The 27,223-nt window shown below is 43.7% G+C and overlaps 1 pseudogene; it reads right to left on the reverse strand.

Annotated features, from left to right (window-relative positions):
- The window catches only part of LOC149333105 (papilin-like), a 38,549-nt pseudogene extending 19,789 nt beyond the window's left edge, over positions 1–18,760 (reverse strand).
- Between the last annotated feature and the right edge of the window lie 8,463 nt (positions 18,761–27,223).

Raw genomic sequence — 27,223 nt, forward strand, 5'->3', positions numbered from 1 at the left:
GTCTACGTTCTTTTTTATTTCACGCACAATTTCTGACATTTTTTTCTGAACAATGTCCTAACTTTCATTAGTTTTTAAGTGTAGAAGTGCATATCTGACCATGCCCGCGTATTTTGGACTGCCCGTAAGCACGATTCGTTTAACTATACACGTTTTACACATGACTCTTTCAAAATATGATAGTCATTGTTTTTATACAACAAGAGTCCATCCCGAACAAAGAGGGGCAGTCACTTCGTCAAGCTGTGCTTGCAGCAGATTTTTGCAGCGGTTCCTTCCTAATTTGCTATCTGCACCAGCTTTTGTGTGGGGAGAATTTATATTTTTAATCGGTGCAGCTACCGACCTCTTAGAACATCATGCATTATGTCTACAACGAGACCAATGTATTTGAGGGTTCCTTTCACCCCGATCATACGCTGTTTTATTCATTGTCGTGTGTAGCCAGTCAACATACCTTTTCCAGGGGATGTTTGTGATGGCTTTCGCGTTGGAGTGTGGTGGTCGGCCCAGCAACGTCTGTCAAAAATGCGGAAATGAATTTTTTGTTTTGTTTATTTATCAGCATAGATTCAATACAGTTTTTTGCTGAAGCATTAAATCAATGAACAAGGAAAGACTTCCAACATCCTACACCTGAAGATCTTTCTAGGGCGTCAACGAAAATACACTGACCACTAATTCCTTAGAGCAAAATCTTTGTTACGTCTACTTCCTCAGCGTTTTACAGAGATATGTTCCTTCCAGTTAAGGAATTTTGAGCACCGCTTATCACTAGTTTATGTTAAATTGATGGCTTTCGAATGGTCAAAAATTGATGTTCACGTTTTAGACTCCCATGGTGCTAGCTTCAACCTTTCAACTCACGAAATGTATTCACGATCATCTGGACAGCCTCAGCCTAGCGTTAGTTTAGCACGTGAGTCGGCGACAAGGAGACGCACGCATGGAGCACGAAATGGTAGCACAACTGAAAAGTGTAATTATCCCACTCACAGCGACACCTCCTCTGGCACTCTTGGAGCGTTTCGAAGTTGTTGCCGTTGGCCTGGCAACCTCCGTAGATGAACTGCTCACAGGTCTTCGTGGTTGTGTTGAAGTAGTAGCGGGGGAAGTAGCCCTTGCAAGGACCAGGGTACTTGGGCTCCAGACAGGCGACGTCAATGCGGGCTGCGAAGTTCATTGTACACGCGTTGATCATAAACCTTCTCTCGAACAGCACATTCTTCTCATTTATGACATACTGCACTGCACATGCCATTTGAGTGCTCTCCTTTTACGGGGTATGACCGTATTACTAGGCAACTGTTGTCGCTCTTTATTCAGACAGAAAGACGGAAATAGGCTTCTTAGTAACAATATTTTCCTCTGCAACTGTCACTAAGTAAAAACATCGACAAATATTGCCCACTCATATATATATATATATATATATACGATACTTCTCTTGCAGTAGCGTAACCTATATAAATCTTCTCGCGCGTCTGAGCCGTATAATTTGAAATCAGTAAAAACATAATGAGCTCGCCGAAGTCTTATTCAAACTGCGCGGCTGCTAGCATCTATGACCCGTCCTTGTATGCGCAAAGCGCAACCTGACAAGAGGGGGGTCCTGAAAGAAGATCCCCTCCATCCCATTCAGAAAGGGCCATGGGGATCTCGATGGGCAGCTTTTCTTTCCACTATGTGCGGTATTTTATAAATTGAGCTGATGGTTTGCGATGCCGTGAAAACAATTATTCAGAGCGCTAATGGGAGCTATCGTTAGATCGCGCAGTTCACTTCCATTAGTCATGGAGCTCTCTTTCGGGCTCCACTTCATTTCTACTTCAAGATGTTTTATTTCCCATTCGGAAGCGTTGATAAAGGCACCTCTCAAAGGCAACTTAACAGCCTGCGATTGATAGTTTTATTAATTCAAGACTGTATTAATTTGCTGTCACTAATAAGGAAACCCTTCCCTGAACCTGAAAACGCATTTTTAGAAAGAGTTAATTGCATTTTTCAGCAAGTTATTGCGGTCGGTAATGAATAACAAGAGGAAAAAAATAATAGCTGATTTCCGTAGTTAGGTCAGACGCGAATTAGGTGCTAAAGCAGATCGGTTTTTATTTCGGTTCTGGTGTTTGGATTGATTTTTCGCAGATGGACGTTGTTCACAAAGAGATAGTGGGTTAATGCCTATATGTACAGAATTGTTCATTTTGTGCGTAACATTTATAAACCCTTGGAAGTCCTCATACCACAGTGGTACAGCGGTTAAGCGATGCGGCACTGCCCTGCGACCACAGGTGATGCCATCGCAGAAGCTTGTACGACCACGGTTGCTCTTCCCGAGCTATCACGCGGCCTTAGACATCAGGATTTTGTGACAATGCGGGTAGTAGCACTACTGGGCTAAAACGAAACGACTGAAGGCGGCGGGGTAGGACTAAGTATGGAGTTATGGGCGCTGTAAACGAGGAATTAGAATGAACGTGCTATGCATGCTGACTTGACAACACCACCTAGACATCGCAGAAGTGTTCATTCGCGCAATTTAGTGTGGCCAGCCAATAAAGTTTGATGAGATCGCTGCTAAATCCATTTTATTAGAAGCCACCAGTCGTCATATTCCAAACCACTCAGGGTCGGCGTCGTTTCTACCTGCAAAACTTTTTTCATTACATTTCTCGTAGAACATACTGTGATGAGGGCTTTTTGAAACATAAGCCCATTTGCATATTTATTTTTCCGAATTTTTGAGATTTCCTCTTCGCCTTAATACAAAAATAATGAAGAGGAAACATCCCTCACAATGTAGCATATTGTCGTCTGTGTACTTTGAGATGCAATTAAACATCCGTACTTGCCTGAATTTTTATAATTACTTAAATACTGCTGCCACCCATGGGTATAGTTTTGGCAAAGGTTGGCTGAGGAGCCTAAACAAGAGGCTGCGCTCCCTACCGGTTATAGAAGCAACCGATTGCTTGTGGGCAAGTTATGCGGCTCCTTGAAGACGCCGTTCCATCTGCTCGTTAAAACTAAACTCAGAGGGAGCAGCCATCGCTCAAAACAACAAAACAATCAAAACAATCGCGTAGCTCGCAGAGCACCCAAGCCAGGTGTTCGGTTGCTTCTTCGTCCGGCAGGTGGAGCAGCCTGTTAGATAAACTCCTCGGCTTGCGTCTGCAAAAACTGCACTCGCTGCCGACAGAATTTTCTCATAATTCTGCGAAGTACAGGAATATAGCGACGATTAATTACATCACAAAGAACGTTAACCATAATACGCTTTCTTGAGAGCCATGTTTTCTCTTTATTAGGTTAGTACTTTGCCGGCAGGAGTTTAAAAAAATACGGAGAGATAAATACGGAATTCCCTGTATTCCAAGATGTCCATCATTTGAGACAGCAAAATAGACTCACCAGAGACATCCCATTCGTGGGGCAGAGGCAAATCCTCTTCTCTGAAGAGCGAAGCTGACTCCTCTGGCTCCTGCATATTTTTTGCGGTTACCTTGTGAATGTGAAGGTCAAAGCAGTTCATTAACCTAGTAACGACACCAAATTTGCGTGTTTCTGTTTATAGTGATGCACTGTACATTTTTATATATGAGTCACATCGTGAACGTCATCTAAGATAGGCGATTAACTTGAAAATCTTTTCTTTTCTGTTCTCATTTCGTTTCGGCTTTGACGTCACATTCGATATGCGGTCGCTTGAGGCACGCAAAAACTGCGACATAATCGCTGCTTCTTCGTTTTTCGTCTCTTCATTTCTTTAGATGGTTTGCATAAGGGTTGATGTGAGCTAAAAGGAAGAAAGCAGTGAAAACAGGGCTGTTTTTGTAAGCCTCAGTTGACCTGAAAGCACCTTTTACGCCACAGCCTTCTTTTACCTGTTACAGACCTTAACTTCATGCGAAAAAAAGATTTAACTAGAAATTATATGCTGCTTTTTTGTCGTTATCCGCGTAGCCGTCAGATTTCGAATGCGTTGCACCACTGTAAAGAGGGAATAGGCAACTAGAATTTCGTGCCTCTTTTTTTCTTAGCCGCGGGAGGCTGGAGGCAGCTGTATCAATTGTTCAAACCTTTTCAAATATCTCTGAAATTCGTTGCAAAAAATTTCTTATTGCACTAGCTAATCCACTAAGCCTATAAAAGTAATCTGGAAGGAGCGCCAAAGAAAGCAAATGATGCAGATTGAGTGCCTAATGTAAAGTACTTACTTTAGGTACTAATGGATTCTCACATGCTTGGGACATAAAATACTGACATTATAGGCTTAGGAAACGACCTTTCAGGGTGCATAGTTAAATCCTGGCTAAAATTATGCTAATCCGCCATCATCATCATCAGCCTGACTACGCCCACTGGAGGGTAAAAACCTTCAACATGTCTCCCAAATTAACCTCCCCGGTGCCAGCTGTGGCCGCCATATCTCCGCAAACATTAGTAGAAGAGCAGTAAGGATGGTAACAAGTAAAAAAAAAGTCACAGCGACTCAGTCTAAGCTGGATTTATGCCGTCCAAATAATGTATAATAAACAGTTGCTGTTTTGTTCAGCTGCGTAAATTGCCTCCAATAAATGGCTAAGCTTGATTTAAATATTGCGCAACGATTCTGGGAGGGCTAAAATGCCCAATTGATGTTTTATTAGTGATTACAAAGTCCAAATCCTTCAATTCTGCTTTTAGATTTAGAAACATGGATACACGAATAAGAGAAACTTAAATATGAAAGCGGCCAAAGAAAAACTTTGGTAATCACTAACCAAAAGTCTTCATAACTCGTTGATTTTTTGAAGGCATGTGAATTGGCTACACATCACGAACTAACTAAAACACCGGGAACACCACTAGTCCATGGACCTATAGATTACTAGGACAGAAAACTAGATCGCGAACCCGTTTGTAGAAATTATCCTCCAAATACCCATAAAGCTCATGCCCCATCTGGTTCACCCCGTGTTGCGTGTTGAATGCTGTAGCGTGTTATCTTAAAGTTAGCATACACCTCTTCGCCGACGATGCAGTGATTTATCGGGAAATCAACCAATTTTATGATCATGAAAGTCAGCATTACCGCTTCTGCTGCTACGAAAATAACAGAGGGAAGCATAAATAGATTTTCGCATGTACTTTAAATCGCACACCCTTCACTGCAGTCACACAATAAAAACTTCTTGGCCTAGTAATAACCCACGTCGTCAGAAGAAACTCATACATAGCACTAGGCGGATTGCTTCAACTGCTGTAAAACGACTCCTTTTTATTTAAATACCATATGACTAGCCCCACTACAAAGTAAACTATTCGCTTGAAACAATTTGTTTAAATCTGTTTTCGAATAAACGACGTTTCGTACATTTGCAGTAAAAAAAAAAGATTACCATAATTTGAAGCACTTCAAAGACATGGTCAGATTTGTGTTTAAAAAAAATACGAAATGACTGGCTCCACAGCTGAAATAACGAAACGAGAAGACATAGGAACACTGCAAGCTCGTGCTAAAGTCATGCGGCTTAAGTTCATGTACCAAGTAATTTATCTCCACATTAAACCACACACTGCTAAACATAAGCATTTTCTCTTATGAAGTATGAAAAACAAGCCTAAATTCCTTCTAATGCTCATGTTTTCCGTTGCCAACTGATATTATAAGAATTTATTCATTCAGTTACTAACCCTTCATCATTTCAAATAATTATTGCTAATTTGCTCATTTAGCACATTTTGCTAACTACGGTTATTCAGGCTTCAACTGTCAAGTTTACCGGAACACACACACTTCCGGCATTGTTTGGATATCTTTTGCGCTGTTCGTTTTTGCACTTAATTTTATTGCACAGCGTTTTTAGCAAACTTCACTTTCATTATTTCTGCTACAGTTTTGCTGTATTCGTGTAATTTATTAGTCACATCTAGTGTCCCTGCTTAACCTTCGGCATGTGTTTTTTATTTTACTCTAATCACCGATTAATGTACTTCTTTTCAGGCGTTATTTCATTCACCCTTAAATCCGCGCCTGCAACAATCCAAGACGGAATTGTCACAATATTTTCAATATACTGTAGCGCAGCAAAAGACGAGGACACAAGAGACGAGAAACGAACAGCACGGAATTGTCACTGTGTATAAATAGAAATGAAACACACGGCATGGACTGTATATTCGTTAAGAGCTATTGCATTTTTATGGCGAGAATCTGTTGACTCTGATAAAGAGCCGTACAAGAAACAATGCCATTCTAAGTCGCTCAGCGGATGAGCAGAAAAGCATGAGAGATGAGTTAGAGATACAGAGCACAACAGTAGGTATTAAAACTAGCATGCCGAAAACCGAAGTAATATTCAACAGTCTCGCAAGGAACGAGCAGTCGAGAATTCGTAGAGAGGTGCTGAAAGTGGTAAAGGAGCACGTCTACTGCAGGCGGAAAGTGGCCGCTCATCCGGACTGTGAGGGGAAAATAACTAGAAGAATAAGATGGTGGTGCATTGCATATGGCTGTCTCCTCAGACCATGAATGGTATTTTACCAGTATCCCTGAAGAGAAAAGTATACAACAGCTGTATCTTACCGGTATTCACCTATGGGGCTTAAACATGGAGGCTACCAAAGAGGGTTCAGCTTAAGTTAAGGACAACGCAACGAGCTATGGAAAGAAAAATGATAGGTGTAACGTGAAGAGATCGGAAGCGGGCGGAGGGGGTAAGGAAACAAACGCGGGTTAATGACACCGTAGTCGAAATCAAGAAGGAGAAATGGGCTTGGGCAGGGCATGTGATGCGAAGATAAGATAACCGGTTGTCGTTAAGGGTAACAGAGTGGATTCCATGAGAAGGCAAACGTAGCAAGGGGGCGGCAGAAAGTTAGTTGGGCGGATGAGATTAAGAAGTTTGCGGGGATGCTGTGGCCGCAGCTGGGAAAGGACAGGCTTAATTAGAGTGACATGAGTGAGTCCTTTGCGCCCCAGTAGGCGTAGTCTGGCTGATGATGTTGATGATTAAAAATAGCATTACCAGCAAAAATTACGGATCACTGCGGCGGCCCGCATTGGGAGAGTGCCAATGCGCTTACACCTCCTTGGCACTCGTCGCCTCCCTTTGCCTCTCTTTATTGTTTTCTTGTTTTGTTAACTAACTTAAGTATTCAGTTAGTCTAATTATCTCGTGCTTTTATTAAAGATTGATTTATTTACTCTGATTATACTTTCTTTTGTCTGAATCGAGCATTTTCCTTTTTAAAACTTGGCGCCGTGGTTGCTTTCCCGACCTCTTACTATATCCCCGCCCAGCCTATTTATCCGTCCAGTGGTTTTCGCTCATAATTAATTAATTCATTCATGTCAATGAAACTTTTTCTCAATTAATTTTCACTCATCAAATACATTTCAATACATTTCAAAGTTTATTTTCACTCTCTGCCTATTTTTCCACTATTTTGCCATCCACGGCTGTTTTCTCGCCCACTTACTATATTCACGTCCCAACTAGTTCGACGTGTCTTCGACAATTTTTTGCTTTAATTAATTAACAAATCATCCTATCGACGTATTGTTTATTTTTGAAGCATCGAGACACCGTTCTCTATTGATCACAACCATTCGTTTGATGAAAGCTCTTTCGAGAACGTCAAGACCGCTGTGGACACGTTTTGGTGACACGACCCCGCCGACATAGCCTGGAAATGCTTTCGTAATAAAAACTTACCACTTAAGAGAATGCGCAGAATTCCTTTTATGCGAAGCATATTACTAGAGCTACACTACAGCCCGTCGAGCGCGGCGGTGGAGCTACCATTGACCTTTAGCGTGACCACGTGACACCATGTGACAACATGACGTCACAGCAGAGGAGAGATGGGCTGCCGGCTCGCGCGGTCGGCCGCGGCGGTGGAGGCTCCACATCAGAGGCGCTGCAGCTGACCACGTGACGCTACAGCAGCGGTATAAAGCTGAGCTTGCCTCGCTCTCCGGGCACTTACGAGGCGGCCAGGTGTTGGGATGCCGCCTAGAAGCAGGGCTGATTTGAACGAGAAGCGAAAGCTTCAGCGTGCCACAGAGACCGATGAAGAGCGGGATGAACGTCAACCAAGGAAAGCCATGTATTACCAAGCCTAGCCATCAATATGCTTCGCATCTGACTAGGCTTAACCTTAGCTAAGCCTCAGCCATTTTTTTTTGTTACTTGCGGGTACTCATATATCCAAGAAAAGCAAGCATCAGCAAAACGATGACTGCATTTTTTTCCAGCTCACTTCCATTACACTATGCGCGGTTTTATTCTTCGTCGTGGATAGCCAGTCAACATACCTCCTTGACGAACCTCTCGTCTTCGGAAGGCAGACCAGGAACGTCTGCAAAAAATACGATGAGACTTTTTTCTTTCTGCTGATGAGCGTAAAGACCACATTATACTTTGAACACTGAGAACCATGCAATAAAAAAAAACACAGAAACCTTACCTTTGTGTAGAGCTTGAAGCGCTTATGGGATTAGAGAAAAATATTTTTTATCGCTTATTCCTCTCAGCACTCATTTCGTTACGTCTACTGCTTCAATATGTGTACAAGAATCTCCTTTACCACATTAAGTTTGACTGGTTTTATCTTGTCGCATACTTTTTCGTACCCCCTATTTAGTTGCCCGAACAGTTTAGGAGGCACCAGCCGCATAAACTGCAATTGATATGCGCTCGCGTTCATTCAAACTTCCACCGTTTAGGAATTCTTGTGATCAATCGGAGAATGGCGTTGACGGACGCCGTAAGGAATGGTTTTGAAAGCAAATTAGAGATATTGTCGCACTCACAACGGCACCTCCTCTGGCACTCTTGGAGCGTTTCGAAGTTGTTGCCATTGCCCTGGCAACCACCATAGATGAACTGCTGGCAGGTCTTCGTGGTTACGTTGAAGTAGTAGCGGGGGAAGTAGCCGTAGCAAGGACCAGGCTTCTTCGGCTCCAGACAGGCGACGTCGATGCGTGCTGCGACGGTCGTTTCAGCAAGTGGTTATTAATTAGTCTCCCGTTATATGCAGAAATCGCTCCAATCGCCATCTCTGCACTTGTCATCAGAGCGTTCTGTTTGGCACTATTCTTCTATAGAGCCAAGGTGAAAGGTTCAGTAGCTTAAAAACAAAGCTGGTGCCCTCGAAAAAAAACTCCTAAATAGATGGGTGTGTACGGAGGCCATTTTTCAAACGCAGACATGTTATAACTGCTCATGTGCTAAACCTTTGTGCAGAGCTAATATCAAGTATTTATGCACTCAACTGAGTTCCATTTTGTCCTGGAATGATCGTGTGTACTTTATTTGTATCTTGGTGTGAGTTGTAGCTACAGACATTTCCTGTACCAAATGCTGCAAACCTATCAGTCACCGAAAAATGCTATACCAGGATTGGTGATTGAGAGTTACAGTTCGGCGTCACATTCTTTGGATGTGTTCAGAAACCCTGGAAAACCGAATTAACCGTACAATTTGCAAATGTGTTCGAATTCTCCTGTACGGTACATTCATAGTGGATAAGGGGCAAAAGTCTTATTTAAAGAAACGGCCTGTTACCAGTTGTGTAACTGCATGGAACATACAATCCACTAATAAAATCTTTGGTTATGTCCGCGAAGCCTGAAAGTAACTTTATTTTCAGAAAAATAGAACGCTTGTGTGCCTTCAAAGAAAACACTTCAAGTAAAAAGCTGCAGACTTTGCTATGTTGCTACATTATTTAACAAATCATCAGATTAAAGTGTCAACCTTGCTTGTATAATAAGGTTAAACGAATTATTAATATGTTCCCTCAAATTAGTATAAACTTCTTGCACCTCTTCACGGTATGCAGCGTATGGTTTTGTGTGAATTTCTCCTTACTTTTGATTGATTTCTGAAAACGGATACAATTCGCTTGTAATTTGCAAATTTGAACTGTTCTAAACAGTGTGGTGTAAATTCTTTGGTTGCACGGAAGGCACCGTCCGAACAGGCGCATTTTCGGTGCTGTCGGTGACCCAGGTAGGCACAACAGTGTTGGTCAAATGTTTAGGGGAAACCCCCAAGGTGGAGTAGATTTATAATAAGGGAGTAATTACTCATTGGCGTCCACCCGACCGCAGCTATACGGCTACAGAGGAAAGCTATACAGCTTTCTCAGAAACTTCGTAGTTAAAGAAAATTCGTCCTGGTCCGGGGTTCGAACCAGGGACCACCGCTTCACCGGAGCAGTCGCTCTACCAACTGAGCTAACCGAGACGGCAAGTTCTTGATAGGGCTTTCCTTTGTAGCCGTATGGCTGCGCTCGGGTGGATGCCAATGATTAATTACTCCCTTATTAGGCACAACAGTGTTTTAGCGGTGTTAGATGTCATCTCTTGTATTAGGAAAGACAAAAATCAACAGAGCATATCATAAACAATACTCTGATTTATGTAAACGAATATATCAGGGAATAAAATCTAATTCACTAGGAATATAGAGAGCCCGCAACTACAGTAAGACCAGCGCAGACTCGAGTTTGCTTCAAGTAATCGTGATTTCTCTATGCAAGGCGCAATGACCTTTAGAGACTCCGAACGGCTGCGACAAGAAGGCCAATCAATTGCAAACTGGGTGCACCGCAAGCGCCAGAGCTTTTTTCACATTTGTCTTCTCCCAGCACTGTAATGCGCACGGCCACTCTCCTGAATGTCGTACATTTCGCGCGTTTTTTTTGGCTAGCTATGAAAACGAAACTTATTTTATAGAAGCGCATAATTCTGTTAGAAATGTTTCAAAAATTTACACTTGAGATAAATTACATGTTGAGATAAAATGAACACCACACACAGTGCCTCGAGGTGTGTCGTACCTAGCCTACCGTCGCTTGGTGTAACGCAAATGCAGCCGTTGTGTGGACTCCTGATATTATTGGTACCCACCCTTCCTTTCAGCCTCTGTGAGACATTTTTACCAAAAAAAAAATAATTACTTGCAGTTGGCTTAGTTTTCTGTGCCTTATTTCTGTTGTGTTGGTTTCGTTTTTGAGCTACTTCTTTTTCCTTGGCCACGCGTAATTCCTAACCGAATCTATCACACTTTCAAGCCAGATTTCAAAGCACACGGCTGTAAAATAACTGCGATTTTCTAGATTTAGGTGTCGCTTGGTCATGCAGACATGCTCTCTTGAATTATCGGCGTATTGCTTTTGTAAATCTAATCATTTAAAATCTAATCGACCCCGGCATTTTTTAGAAAATTGGGATGTTTGGCTAGTGACAGGGGGCATCAATGCGTGATATCAGATTCAGTCAAACATGATTTGATTAGTATTTGTTACAAAAAACGTAAATATTATTTTCTTCGCCTTGTATTCTGCATTTGTAAGATCTTGGTTCCGGCTGATTTCTGATAGATTGCGGAAATCAAAAGTACTAACACATTGCCTCTTGATAGATGCTAAACCTCGCTCTAAGGAACCATCTACCTAAAAACCCAGGTGGAGAATTCTGCCAAACTTTTTTGCTCATTGTTTTACTTCCATGATACAAAAATTGACTCCCTATCGGTCAGTACGTCTGATTACATATCCATTCACGAGGGACATTTAAATGTTTCTATAAGGCGACCTCGGCTCTGTGACACCCAGAGTGCCTACCACAGAAATGCACACCTTCTCACTCTGTAAATCTCACAGCTTCTAGCCGATGCCTTTGCTCACCGTGTTAAATATTGATCATGTTTTCTCTCGTTTCCGTCGACCAATATTGATCTCTGCATATTGTCACGGAACCAAGGCAGGAGACGCCGTTCGCCAGCAGCGCTAACAGAATCAGCCCTCATGGCGCGTGAGCCAACTCTCACCTCTTTGTCTTCTGATGCCACCTGGGGCCACCTGGTGGCATTATTCCCCCTCCCGAAAAAAGAAAAGGAATACGGAAAACCACTACGACGCCACGAGCTAACTGCAGGAAGTAGGGGAACAACAATCGAAGGGGCAAAATTGCCCAGGTGGCTATATCTTTTACGAATTGTTGGGATGGCCGCTTTGCAACTAGAGGTTGCGAAACTTGACATATCAACCCGACTCACCTTCGAAGAAAGGAGTTTCAGTGGAACCCTCCCACATTTCAGGGAAGGCAGTGAACGACTCATCCCGAAACTGTATGGGAGATATTACACAAGTTGTCAGCATCCTTGCAATTCTTCAAGGAAATGGGGAAGAGGAAGGTAAGTGTAAGTGCGGGAATTTTTTTATAATTTCAAAACTCTGTCAACGGTGATGGCAGTGTTCCTGAGTTCCTTTGCCACAGACCAAGAAATCGCAAAAAATATTTAGCCTTCATCACACTAATTTCTCGGTATAAAGGAGAATTAACGCTCATTCGTGCTTGTTCATTGTCAGGCTGTGATTGCTTATGAGAAGTTGAAGAAATAAATATTTTCAGACGGTGCTGGTAATTCTGATTAAAAGCAAACATTCATACGGTAAATAGCATCCTCAGCGCTTAAGAAAGCTGATTGATGAAAATTTTCGACGAAACCCTCCAATGGTTGCTTTTAAAAAAAAAAGGTACAAAATTTTATTTTAAAGGGCAAAGTAGCTAGAAATTTTAACTTAGAAATTCCGGAACTTCTCTTAGAAACGCCCGAACGGACGGTATGGTATCTATTACCATTGACAACTTGCAGATGATGCTGGTTATAAATAAAATAAATTATTTCGTTACTGGTTTTTACTTCTTTTGTTACTGCTTTTACAATCGTTGTGGGCATGTTACTGAGTCAAGTGTGGCCTAAATAATGGCCTATTATAATATTAAGTGCTTTAAAATAGGAGAATGAATCTCCGCAAATAGCAACAGACTATTACAAAAAAAAAAGCGCGTTCGCTATGTACTATGTTCTGTGCATAGCGGCCCATAGAGCTACTATTTCTCAGATATCTTACAATGGTGGCCCAGGCTAGCGCAATCAAAAACCACACAGACATCACATATGTTGCACGTTGAGAATTTTTCAGATGACGTTAGTAATAACAAAATTTCATAATTACGAAACGCACTGTAAAAGAAACGCACTTTCGCTGAGAAAAACAGCGCTATATTATTGTGCAGTCAATGCCTGTCACCAGAAAAATCGCTCGAAAGCAGTCATCTTACTCATATCTGTATTCTAAAGTGCTCCCCAAGGTAAATTCCCGAGACAAGTGGGCGATTTGTAGTAATCTCGACATACTGGACTTATTTATTTCGAAAACAATCTAACGACCAATTCTAAATGGCAGAGCTTATTTGATGGTCACCTTGCTTCCTCTCTGCTTATGAACACAATATATGCCGTCGGCAGCAGTCGCTTTTTGTATAGCCAGCAATATATTGTGTATGGGGTGTTGCCATGGCCGTGAATCAACTAAGATACTTTCATATATGCATCCAATTAATGCTGGAAACTCTGCGGTTGTTTTGCTAGCCGCATCAAAAACTGTCTTTCTAGGCGTATCCTGAACGCCTCTATAAAATAGCCCTCACGTCCCTAGAGAGCTTAAAATCGTTACTGTAGATTTTGATTTCCGTGCCCGAAGACTGGCTTTATTTATTTCAGGCAATTTAATTATCGAGATATCAGCTCGCAAAACGAAATATCCGACTAGAGTGACCGGAAGATTTTCCAACAAATTAAAGTTTTTGCCCCTTCACCGTTGCCGTGACCCCTTGTATTTGGCTAAACTGTATTTGGCTGTATTTGGCCAAATGAGCTGCAAATCTTTACAATATTATAAATAATTGGGTCTAAACACAAGCACTCATTTTACCTAGCGCAATCATATTTTTGAGATCACGTCATCATCATTTACCGCGGCATGCCCCACAGCACGTAAACATTATAGCATACAAATCTGTCAGCACGTCCAGACTCTAATATGGATCTGCAATGTTACACCGGCAGAGAATCATCATGCTAACACGCTTGAAGCATTAAATAATCTAGCTCTCTGGGAATCGAGCTCTCGTTCAGATTCGTCATTCATTAGCAGTGTTACAGTATAAATTCTTCAGCGCTAACAATTAAATATTGGCGCTTGTAACGTGAGAGCAACATTTTCTTGTATCGTTTTCATACTTCCCTGCCGGTAACTAGAACTTGTTCACTGAATGGCTCATCTTTTTTGCAGAACAGCTACTGACTGGCACTGCCTCCCCCACGACATCACTTCTTTTACGTACTGCGGTATCAAGATTTATAGAGACAGCCACATTTCGAACTAACGTAGTTTATATTTAAGGCAATAAAGTGGTAGAAAGCAGACAAACAATGACAATAATATGAGAAAAAGGGCCTCTTTTTTTTCTTCTCGCACATTGGTTTGAAGCTTGTTAGTCGCTCTTTTTTGGGTTTCAGGGAACAGGCTCCAACTAACACGAAATACAAATTAGCCAATATGTGTTCATTGATACGAGGCAAAACGAGTTTAAACGAGCCACAAGGGATTTTATTGTGTTTGGGTGTCTCTTATTGGTAGTTGAGCGTCACACGTGAGCTCATATGGGACACACTGTGACATGTTTGAAAGCGTACCCGGCACAGGTGATTTTAAACGAGATATATTTTTGACACCTATGAACTCGGATCTAAAACGAGTCAGTATAACAGGCACGATGTGGTACGTAGGCACTCGAATGCAAGTAGGAATTCTGACGAGGAAATCTGTGACTCGTACGAAATTGTATGATACGCTTGAAATTCAAAGCAGATACATTTGTGACACATTAGAACTCGTATGTAGCACACACAGGAATTGATTACTTATGTTTGTGACACGCATCACTCTCACGTAGCGCATATGGTTTCAAACGAGAGACATATCAGATCCTATGAATATTCTTTTATGTGATTCCACGCGCGCCGGCTTTTTCCCTTCAGTTGTTGCTCGGTTTTCATTCTCATCGGTATTTCCGTCTTGGATAGTGTTTCATTACGTGTAAACTTACATGGTATCGTCCATGCATTTTGCGACTATCTGTGGCATTTAATTAATCTGTGCAGGTTTTAGACGTCATTCCTTGGAAGGATGGAAGTCATTCCATACAACACGCTTTGTTGAACTAAGAGGGGAGTCGCCTCGTCAACATGTTTTTATAGCTGCTGATTACTGCTGTTCGCTGAAAAAAAAAAACAATTCCTTCTCTGTGCAGGAATTCGAATTGGAAATATTCATACTTGCAATCCAGGGAATAGTAACCTCTTACAACACTAAGCATAACGCAAAAAAGGACAACAAAGTTTTCAATGGTTTGCTTCACCGATGTGAAGCGCAATGTCATTCAACGGAGTGACTAGACAGTCTACGTACCTGTGGGCGTCTAGTCACCCATTCACGGACTGCACTTTCGGCTCCGGAGATGGCTGTGAAAAAGACAACACATAATATTTAGTCGTTGCCTGAGCAAAAGTCTAATACATTTCTTTTTTCTATAGATATCCAAACACCAAATATAGCTTACTGCCGTCTACAGCTTAGAACCTCGCTGCTGCATTGGCGAAGAAAAATTTATCACTTATTCCTGGCAGCAAAATCATCCTTTCGGCCACTTTCTCTGCATTTGTACACATGCATATTACTTTCAATTAAGTAACTTTGTGGATTGTATCTTGTTTCTATACGTGACATAATGTGACAGCCAGCATATCTGAGAATTTCTGGGGGCTGTGTACAGCACTATGCTCATAGACGCTCCTGAAAAAAAGCGCTTTAGGGAATACTACAAGCTAGGTATCATGAAAAGGGTAGCTATTTTTCCAGACCAAGTGAAATATCAACCGAGCTGTTAGTTTCGCTCTCTCGTTAAGCTAAGCCCGAATAGTAGTCGTCGGGTCATCAAGCCATGCACTGGCGCTCGGCCATGTTCGCCTGCTTCAACTTCTCTTTACTTTTAATTTCTGAAACGACCCGTGTCCTGGAACAGTACTAAAGCCCTCTGTGATACTGCTAGAAACAGATAAGCTGCTATCATTGTTTGCGAACGGATCAAAGAAGTGTTAATTCGCTGCTTCTCATATGGCAACTGTTTTCTGAAAATCCCTTTAAAGGAAGAGTAAATTGTGAGGGCCATCCTATTCTTGCGGCTTTCCAGAGCCGTTAGTATCGATAACTAAGAATATCGGGAAGGAAATACCAATTGCGCAGAATGTCGTACCACTAAGCATGAAGTTTATTGTTTACCAACAGAAAAGGCTTGTTATTTTTGGTCGAATGAATAAAAGATCAGCAGACCTACATTAAGTACAAAGCATGCTCCGGATGTAGACTTGATGCAATCACTTTGATGCTGAAGAAGAATTCTTTATAGCAGCTATATATGAGCAGCCAGTCACGTTCCCTCGAGATGCATGTTCCTGGTGGCACCTTAACTGCCAGAGTGCACGAGGTCTTGCACAAAGAATTGCTCATTTTTTATTTATTTTATTTATTTATTTACATAATACTGCAGACCCTATGACAATAGGAATAGAAGACTGCTTCATAATCTCAAGAAGTCGGTATAAGACCAAAGATGGAACACCTGTGTCCAGGTAACACAGCACTGCCGCGAATTGTGACCTGAATTCCACACATAAAAGATGCCATGACCGTACGTAGCGCGAATTTTAGCGAGAACAGCAGCAGCGCGCACACTGCGCAATGCACGGCGCCATTTTGCATTGTTGGTTGGTGTGGAGAGGACAGCCATTCCTCACATCACGACACAGCCCGAATGTAAGGAACGGCGTCCCGCGCTATCGTGTAGTCCGGTCGTGATTCCTAGCCTTCGCCTCCGGCGCACTAAGTCGCCTGGTGCATACCAATGGACCGCGCCTTGCCCTTTCGCGTATTGCTGCACTACCCGCCTTTGGTCTTCCTTTTCCTTCTGCCAATCTCATTATTTCTTTCTGCGAACTATCATGAACATCCCGAGCTCGAGGAAGGAATCATAAACAGTAGGCACGGTAAATTTGTGCTGAAACAGCGCTCAGAAAGAAATTTTTATTACATGCTTGACGATGTCCAATCGTAGTCAAAGGAAATTTCGGTGTCGCTCTGTGACCGTGGGAGCAGTATGGATGCTAAACTATACTGCCCAATCGAAGCAGCAATAAAAGCATTAAACAAGGTCGCGCTCCAAAGGACGAAATAACCTTTTTCTAGGGCGGCAGAGTTATGGCCGGTCTACTGCCTTTCGAGAATACCAAATAATCATTAAATTCAGAATTCTACACCAAGAGAAAAGCAGCCAGGGTGAATTTTAGAATCATATAGGACTATTTAAAAAATCTGAATCGTTAAAGCGTCCGCCACCAATGCAGGTGGTGATGTGTTCGATCCCCAGAGGCGCCGCGTACCCACCGGGAATACAATCTGTAGGAGCTCTCCCCTGGCCTGGTCCTCGACCTATTTAGGGCGATGTGCTTGGGAAATAGGTCTGTCACGCTACCGGCAGTGTAAGAAATAAAGGCCGCAATGATCTTTACCTCGTACGGCTGATTTCGGTAGCTCATGGATAGATTTTTCATCGAATGAGGGCAGGGTAATCTACGTCTTTTTTCCAAGCATTTCACCCAAGAAGAGACGAGCACCATGCCGGGGGAAATCTTGTACCCGCTTAGAAAACCCGCCGGCACTCTGTGGCACTGGGGATCAAACCAGCGCATCACGAATGCGAGGCGCGGGCTCAGCCAATAGACACCACGTTGGTTTATTCAAAAAAATATTTCGGGAAAAATCAGCCCTGTTTTCCGCAAAAACTTGCTTTCATTTGCTTCTGTATTGGCTTTTCTCCGTAAACACTTAAATCATTTCGTTCTTTGAACACGCTGTCTTTCAAAGTGATCTTTGGTATACAATATAAATGATATATTATAGCTTTAGATTTGGCACACTACTTTAGCCTTCTGCTTTATATACGTGGCTTAAACACACTGCACATGCGATATCGTCTCGTACGTCTGCTCTAGAATGCCTCCAGCAAGTAAGAAATTGTCGCATAACAAAGATGTCTTCATAGCAGCCTAAGTGCATTTTTCTGTCTTTAGGGATACCTCTTCTTGTGCGACCAAAATATTCCGAACTCAACGGACTAAGTGGGCAGATCTTCATAGAGTGAATTCTTTAGGCCTATCGGGCGGCCCTCAGGTGGAGGTGTCGCATGCTAGGGTCTCGAAATCATCTTTTTTTACTTTTTTTTCAACACTACTGAAGGGGTGTCATACACCGTTCAGCCATGAGAATTTCCCGTCGACATGACCACTACTTAAATATCCGCCGAGGAACACGTGCGCACACCTGCAAGTGATCTGAAACATTGACGTTTTTTTTTAACTTCCTGGGTTTGGTGGGGCACTGCTTTCATCAAGCATTCAGCAGAATTCCGATACTAAATTTCTGCCTAAAATGCGGTGGCTCCCACTCGTTGATTAGGTTCATGTTTCTTCAATATGCACCAATGCTAACTTTGTGGCCATCATGACAAAGAAGCCTTTTAAGTCGCATTTTCTACTCGACCCTATTATCAGTTTATGAAATTTATAGCTTGCTCCATCCGCCCCTCTATATCTTTAATTTTATGGTGAGCGCAGTGCGTCAGAGGTTTCGTCAAGCATCCATCGTGTTCTTTTCTAAACTCATCGGAGTTAGAGAATACCAACGCGAGTTAGGTCCACTTCTTAAACATCTAACAGAAGTGGAGCCTCCGGAAAGTGGTTCAGCAAACTCACTCACCCACTGCGCTGCAGCACAGCGCCAGCAGCACGAGGGAATTCATGCTGCGTCTACGTTGTCCAAATTCGACTGACACTGACCCACCGAACTCACCGACTTCTTATAGGAACAGGGTACCCTTCCGAGGCGCTGTTCCGCAGCGAAGATAAAAACAGCTTGGTGGACCGCCTTTCTTAGCCGGTAAAGCGCCACACTCGGAAGAGTCGGCTATCAGTTGCTGCCTACAGAGGCATACAAGAGTGATGTTTACCACGACCGCGCTCCACAAGCGCTGTACAAGCCTTTCTACGCTGTACAAGCCTTTCTACGCTGTACAAGCCTGACACGTGCTGTCAGAGGTTGCGCTGTGACTTGACGTTGTAAACCAGCTGCGAGTTTTCGCACAGTGCAAACGGTTTCAGAGCGCGTTCCATCTCAGCACGTCTGTAGCTTGCCCAAGATCTATCTTAGAAAACTTTCTTCTCTCACCGTTTCCCGTGAAACACTTTTTGCAATCTTGTTCTTTTTGCAGTAGCACTAGTTTTCTGCTAACTACAAATTAGATAATGTCGCGCAATGAGACAATTTCTGTAGTGGAGTTCATCACGTTGCGGGCCGCTCGAAAGTAACAACTGGGCGTAAAAATTAATAGAGAACATAGTAGCGATCTGCGACTCGAGGATGACATTGATTAGATACGTGACTAAGGGGATGAACAGCAGCGTATGGCAGAAAATTTAAGCCCTCCAAACAGTCCTAGACTTAACGATACGCGGCCAAGTATTGAATTTTGTAAGGAAATGGGTCTTGGGAAAATGTTCACGGCAGAGCGGAATCATGAGAGTGAAATAGCGAAGAATATGAAAGATAATAACAGGGTTTAGTGAATTTGGCCTATTCTTTTACGCGACAAAAAGAACATTCCCATTATTTCTCATAGAAGGACAATATATAGCTTTATCTTGCAGGTGCTAACCTCTGGGCCAGAATTTGGGGCACTAAAGGAAAAGTTTATCACGCTAAGAGCAAAGCAAGGAGCTATGGAGAGCGAGATTATTGGCTAACGTCAAGAGGCAGCAAGGTAAAAGGGCGCGTTAGAGAGTAAATGGGGTGTCTCAATACCTTAGCTTAAACCAAGGAGAGGAATATTAGCGTAGGGACAGTGTGCTGTGCTGACAGCAAATTACCGACGTTCCCTTATGGTAAAGGAACGCACTTCAATAAAAGACAAATGTAGGCATGCCAGAGAGAGGGCTAGTAGGTTTGGTGAGATTAGCGAGTTTGCGAGCATCAGATCGGTGCCAGTGAATCGGGACCTGGTTAATTGTATGTGAGTGGGAAAGGACTCTGTCCCATAGTCGAGGAAGTTAGGCTGGCGGGGATGCTATTGACTCTGGTGGTCCGATTATTACAGCACGAGCTTTCGTGGGGGTAGTCTACGCTTTAGCGGGGTCGTCATCACGTTAAGCGTTGTATTAGTCTATACAGCTGGAAAATTTAGAGTTCCAGGATGGTGCTCTATATAATGTGCCCTGACCGCGGGATGTGATCCTATCTCATTGTAGACTTTAGAGTATACGCCCCTCTTTTTGGGGAGGGTGAATTTGCACGGTACTTCTTTCATTGTCACTCCCTAGAGCCAACGCAAAGAGGACCCGAAGTTTCATGGACCACGACGGTGAGACCCCTTTTTAGTTATCGATAAAATAGCAAACATATTGACCCATGCGTCAGTGATATTTCGCTAACGATGCGTCCTACGAGATTTTTGCGGCTATTTCCACATTTTTTCCCGTCAATAGCGCTTACAACGCCTAAGTGCCGGCCTTTAAATCAGGTAATTGTCTGCTGCCATAGGACCACAAACACTGAACACCACCACTCGGCTCACAGTGAGAAAGTCGACATTCGGAACAAATTTCTGTGCTTTCCGACACTTGGCTAATAGTGCGGTTTAAATTAACCAAACTTAAAAAAATATCGGATAAATATCTTTGCCCGAATAAAGAGAAGAAAGATAACACAATGCAAACCTTATTGGGTAACACACACTATCGATCTGTTTCCAAGTACATTTAACACAGTTATTGCTACCTTTAATCTCGTCCTAGATAGAAAAATGAGCAAATTATGGCCACTACGTATCAGTAAAGCTCACCGCCGTTCAGCTCACAATGTTCTAGCTTAGAAACACATTTTATGTAATCCCTTTCCGGCTATACTTTCAAAACTGTTATGCGGCAGCCTTTGTACGTAGCTTGCAGGATTAGGTTAGACCTCGGCTTAACCCAACGTTTCCTTCCTTCAGCCACAGCTCTGCGGGGGCGCCCATGCTTTCTTGCAGTTAAAACATATCTTCCGTGGTTGTGGCATACTAGACACTAGCGCTCAGGTGTTTATACTGCGAAGCCTCAAATTTAGAGATCAACGCGGTGGAGCGCCACCGCCCTGCGTATATACACGTGGCCGTTGTAGCGCAGCTTCTTAGCACACCGCACATGGGAGGGCGTCGCGTCAGCACCTGCTTAGTGCGCAGTACAAGGGACGACCGACCAGTCGCTGCGACGACACAGCGAAGCATAAAACCGATTGCGGCCACGGAGTGTGCGCTCCTGTTACTGAAAGAGTAGCTTGAAACCAGAAACTGGAACTAAATACCCTTGAACTCAGGTTGTAAGAGATAGAATCAAAATCTTAATTATATCAACGGAAAACAGCGCTTTATGGACCATTAGAGGAAATACAAAAAGCAAATCATAAAGGAATCGTGTTAAGATAATTCAGGCGGCGCTTAGCTTCTTGGGGCGAGACCAGGATGTGTAGGAAGGATGATGAAAGTATGATTACACGACTCCTGCATCTGGTAAACTTTAGAAATAACTGAGCATAATTTCCTACAATGTATGAGTATCAATTCGAATTTCGACGCATGCAGAGTAACCATTCCCGAGGTCCTACAGTTCATTCATAAGGGAGGTAATATGAATGTAACTGCTGCAGGCAATAGTGAAGAACGGTTGCGGATTGGTAGCGTATAGGCATAGTGTGGAAAACTCCGCCCAATTTTTGTTCTCTCATTTGTAACTTATTCTCTGGGACGTTTTGGTTGAATTCCCGCATTTCCGGTAGCAAAGAACGCATTTATAATGGAGAAAATATTATTCGATTTTATATTTTCTCTTAGCCCATTAAAACTCCCCACGTTCTTCCAGAAAAGAATCGGTCGATCGTTTTGATGTGAAAGTCGGTGCAGCATGCCCTTTGAGATCCGCGAAAAAATTCCTATGTCGCATGCATTTTGTCTGAAAAATTGGCCCCTGGTAGCTATGCTTCAATTTGTATTCGTTTTGGTTTCCCTAGCTTATAAGAGGTTCATTTTTAGTGAGAGGCCTCTGAAATCAGAGCGCGCTACCCTAGCGATACATGCTCTCTTTATTTTTCAATTCAGTATCCCTTTAAAAGCACTATAGTACCTAAAGATGAAAATTTAGACTTCAAAATTTGTATAGCATATAATTCAATAGCACTTGAATTTTAAAAAAAAATTGGAGGGGGCTTAGCTTTGGTTAAGCCTGGTAGGTTGCGAAAGCAGGTGTTTTATATTGCAGAAGAAGCGCGTCTAGTGGGAAGAGCGCGGCGCGCCGTGGCAAGCGGCCGCCGTTACCCGACGAGCCGAGTTGGTAGCCCGTCTCTCGCTCCTGGTATGACGTCACGCGATAACGTCACTAGCGCCTCTAGCGGGAGGAGCGCGGCGTGCCATGGCTACCGGCCGCCGCTGCGCGACGAGCCGAGTTGGTAGACCGTCTCTCGCTCCTGGTATAACATCACTCTATGACTTCACTAGGTATGGTATGACGTCAGGGGTCATTCTAAATGTCACGCGTGGCTACCGGCCGCCGCTGCGCGATGACTCGACTTGGTAGCCGATCTCTCACCCTGGTATGATGTCAGAGGTCATTCTAAAGGTCAAACGTGGCTACCAGCCGCCGCTACTCGAAAGGTCGTTCATAAGAGTAGTGTTGCTTGATTTGATGGTGCACTGATGATGGTGCACTTAATCTCTGCCTTAATTGTATTACGCGATAGGGTTACCTGGTTAATGCCATATATGCGGAATTGGTAACTCTCGACTTTACAATCATAGATCGCTGGGAGGTTCGTACCCTTTTTTGGCGCAGTGGTGCAGTGGTTAAGCGATGCGCCACTGGCCTGCTATTGCAGGTGCTCCCAGCGATGGGCCTCGTTTGAGCCAGGTTGCTATTCACAAGCAACCTCTGGCGACCAGTCAATTGAACTGCCACCTGCCACGGTGGGCAGTTTGCTCCCAATAAGGTGGGCTGGTGTCGATTATGTTTCGTGCATTTTTTGCCCACGGTAGAAAGCGCCGACGCCTGCTATTCTTGAACATAAGCTCTTTAACGCTATCGCCTTATAACGTTTAATGAATTCTTATACATTATTTTTAAGTATGCAGTATTAGGGAGGTAAATATTGTGGGTTTCTAAGTGGACACAGGCCACCACCCACCGCGGGTTCGAGCTTCGCGCGAGCCAAGGGCCCCGATCAGCCGTCACCACACACACACTGGGACACCGATGCAGTGCACTCAGCCTCCGCTGGGAGGAGAGCGATTCGCTGCAAAGAAATAGGCCTCCAAGTTCACAAAGGAGACGTTTATTCACATCGTCCTCCAGCTGATACACACACACTCAATAGTCACCCCGTCCCGGGGGCGCGCGAGGAGCAAGGCTCCGCTGCGCGCACGAAGCGACTCGAGTAATGCGCACCGCTAGCACACCGCTGCAGGAGAATGTCCCCGCGGCAGTGCTGTGATCTCTCTATCGTGTCGACCGTTGGGCCGGTTGCGAGAGAGAGTGGGCATTCAACGCAAGGTACGCCTGTCAGAGGTCGCTGGACCCCGCTGGACAGGCTCGAGCCGCTGCAGGTCAGAGGACACGTGCGGGCGAGCTCGAGTAAGCACTGGTCCGAACGGCAAAGGCCGGCACGGACAAACAGTAACGTACGCACCTTACGCTGTCTCGGGGGGATCTCTCTCTCGCTGGACCCCGCTTTGGGCGGCCGCGCGGCGCGGCGGGAAGCCAGGATTCCCACAGTATTAAGCGTGGTGACAGCCTCCACGTCCACTTTATTCATGCGGGACGCTGATAAACTCAATGGACTCGTAGAAAGCGTAGTGGTTGAAGAGAAGCCACTGCAAAAGCAGTCGGAACCGTGCGAGGAATGTCTCGCCCACAGTTGGCTCAAGGTCGAGACAGTCGCATTACCAGGAATTCGAAACACAGCCGAGCCAGTGCTGCTAAGCCTAGCCACCTAGAGCGCTTCAGGCGGAGGCACTCTGTCATTCTCTTCCTTTCTTATGTGACAGATGATGTGAACACACTTTTTACAATGTTCAAAGTCATACGCCGTTTGGTGGCGCATGACTTCGTGGGAACGAAGTCAGAGCGCGTAAGAGCCTGATGTGCGAGCGTGCAGCCGATTGATGCCGGTGTCATGCTGAGCGTTGCAACCAGATCAACGCCGGTAGAGTCCGTGATTACCGCAAGCGAAAGCGGGTTGAGGCTTTGTCGTACGGATCTACCACCGAAACCGATGGAAAGGCGCCTAACAAACGTAAAAAGCCATTCATCATCATCATCATCATCAGCCTGACTACATCCACTGCAGGGCAAAGGCCTCTCCCATGTCTCTCCAATTAACCCTGTCCTTGGTCAGTTGCCGCTAGTGTATCCCGCAAACTTCTTAATCTCATCCGCCCACCTAACTTTCTGCCGTACCCTGCTACGTTTGCTTTCTCTTGGAATCCACTCCGTTACCCTTAAGGACCAGCGGTTATCTTGCCTTCGCATTACATGTCCTGCCCAGGCCCATTTCTTCCTCTTGATTTCAACTAAGATGTCATTAACCCACGTTTGTTCCCTCACCCACTCCGCCCTCTTCCGATCTCTTAGCGTTACACCTATCATTTTCCTTTCCACAGCTCGCTGCGTTGTTCTTAACTTAATCTGAACCCTCTTTGTTAGCCTCCATGTTTCTGCCCCATAGGTGAGTACCGGTAGGATACAGCTGTTGTATACTTTACTCTTCAGGAATATTGGTAAGCTACCATTCATGATCTGAGAGAACCTGCCATATGCGCTCCACGCCATTCTTATTCTTCTAGTTAATTCCCTCTCATGATCCGGATTTGCGGTCACTACCTGCCCTAAGTAGACATATTCGCTTACTACTTCCAGCACCTCGCTACCAATTGCGAACTGCTGTTCCTTTGCTAGGCTGTTGAACATTACTTTGGTTTTCTGCATGTTAATTCTTCGCCCCACCGTTCTGCTCTGCCTGTCTAACTGATTGATCATGCTTTGCAGTTCTTGTCGTGAGTGGCTTACTAAGGCAATGTCATCAGCGAATCGCAAATTACTCAGGTATTCAGGAATGCCATTCAATGCATCACAAATCAGCAAACACAACAAAGGAAGTTAGAACTTAGTAGCAAAAACAAAACTTCAAATTACGATCAGCAAAACAGGCAAAACAGGCACGGCCACTGCTTTCGGTGAGGTTAGCGCGTTTTGCCTCATGGCGCGAAACTTGGCTGCAGTTTTAGGCAGAGTTAATTCCTTTATTGGAACAACCGCAATCTCAGGTGCCATTTTCTCACGGCTGCAACAGCTGGGGCAAAATGTTATTTGCAGCCCCCGAATCCAAAGTTAATTGTATCTTCCGATAGAATTCACGTTTACATTACATCTTGTGGAGATTTGTACAGAGGTAAACCTACGCACCCTAAATAAATTACACTGGGATGTTTGCAAACAGATTATACTAGTCATACAACTATAGTAATGCTGCACATCCTACAAGTAATGAGAAAACTCCGAATAATAATTAACTATATTCCCAGTTAAAAATAAAGTAAAAATCATAATATCCTACACCATTCCTCCGGTGAGAAATGTACCAGGAAACTAAATGGCCTCCATTAAGGACAAACAGACCACCTTTGAAACCTGCTGAAAATTCTGAGCAATATGGAAACCACACTGTTTATATAGCTCCACATTCAAGTTATAAACAGCCATTCATATCATTTCTTTAATTTTACCCTCAAGGTACTCAATGCGCTATAGAACGATCGGCCAAGAGTTGCAAGGTAAACATCAGGAAAATCTCGCACAAAAAAAACATAACAGAAGGATTTACCCATTTGGAGGAGTTGACATCTATTGATGACAAACACAAAAGTACACAAGATACAAATACAAATGTAATGATCACGATGTAAAATAGGTATTCGACAAGAAATAGTGCTCGAGATATTCGAAATTCATTATTAACATTTTGAAAGTGAAAACGACAAAAACACTGAAATAGAGGACAGTATGTACACGTAGCAAAGCAAATTTTGAATAGATCACAAAAGTTCATTTTCAATTCCATTTCTACACATTAGTGGATAAATTATACTTGTAAATGAAAGGGTTAAAGCTGCTCCTGTACTTGCCAGTTTTAGGAAAGAATGAGCTTGCGCCCATGTTGCAGTGACATGGCAGGTATGGTCACTCCTGTATTGTCAGTTATTCACGCCCGCACCAGCTCCCCTCGGAAAAATTTTAATGAGTAAGCAAGTTTGCGCGGCAATAACTTGTTGTGTTTTACTGCAACCGATGATGCTTATTAAGAAAATACCCTTCTTAGTGCTTTCTCATTCAAATCCCTCTAATTTGGAACTTATTGGCTTATTGGGTATGGCGCTCAGCTGCTGAGACCAAGAATATTGGATCGAATCGCGGCTGGGGTGGCCGCATTTCGATGCAGCTAAAGTGATAACTTTTGCGCTGAATTTCGAGAGCGCATGTTAAAGAATCTCAGGCTTTGAAAATTAGCATGGAGCCTCATATAACCAGTGTGCACCTTTCGGACCTTCAACCTTACACACCAGAGTATTTCTCCTTAGCGCTTGGAAATCCCTAATATTTTCTTTGTGGTGCAGAAATAATTTTAAGCGCTTCATGCTTGTGTCGTAGTGGTGGGGCTGTGGTGAAAGAAACCTACCACATTGGCTTACCGGATGTGGCTTCTGTCTGCTGATCCAAAGGTCGTGCGCTCGAATCCTGGCCCCGCAAGACAGGAAGCCCGGAGTCGGCGGAGCGCTGTGCGATGTTAGTTTCTATGTCATCTCGAGGGAATCAGACTTAATCTCTATATCTCTCCCTTACATCCCCCCACTCCCCACCATTCTCCCAGGCATCTAACTTAACCGACGTGTTGTTTCGGGACGTTCAACCCTACATACCGGTGTGATATCGGTGACTGTATGCTTCCGTCACATGTATGCCTAAACAACATACGCCAAAATTATCTTCGGCTGTTAAGTGTGTCCACTTGTGAGTAAGGACCCTCTATGTCATTTAGCTACCGCCGCTCTTAGATGTTCCCGCCTTGCTCCTCGCTTTAATATTTATTCTCTGAACCCATAGCCCGCAGCTTTAAAGGCCGCCGCGGTGGC

Source organism: Amblyomma mixtum, chromosome 8 (assembly GCF_055824585.1).
Source record: "Amblyomma mixtum isolate Tamu chromosome 8, ASM5582458v1, whole genome shotgun sequence".
In the NCBI taxonomy this organism is placed as follows: Eukaryota; Metazoa; Arthropoda; class Arachnida; order Ixodida; family Ixodidae; genus Amblyomma; species Amblyomma mixtum.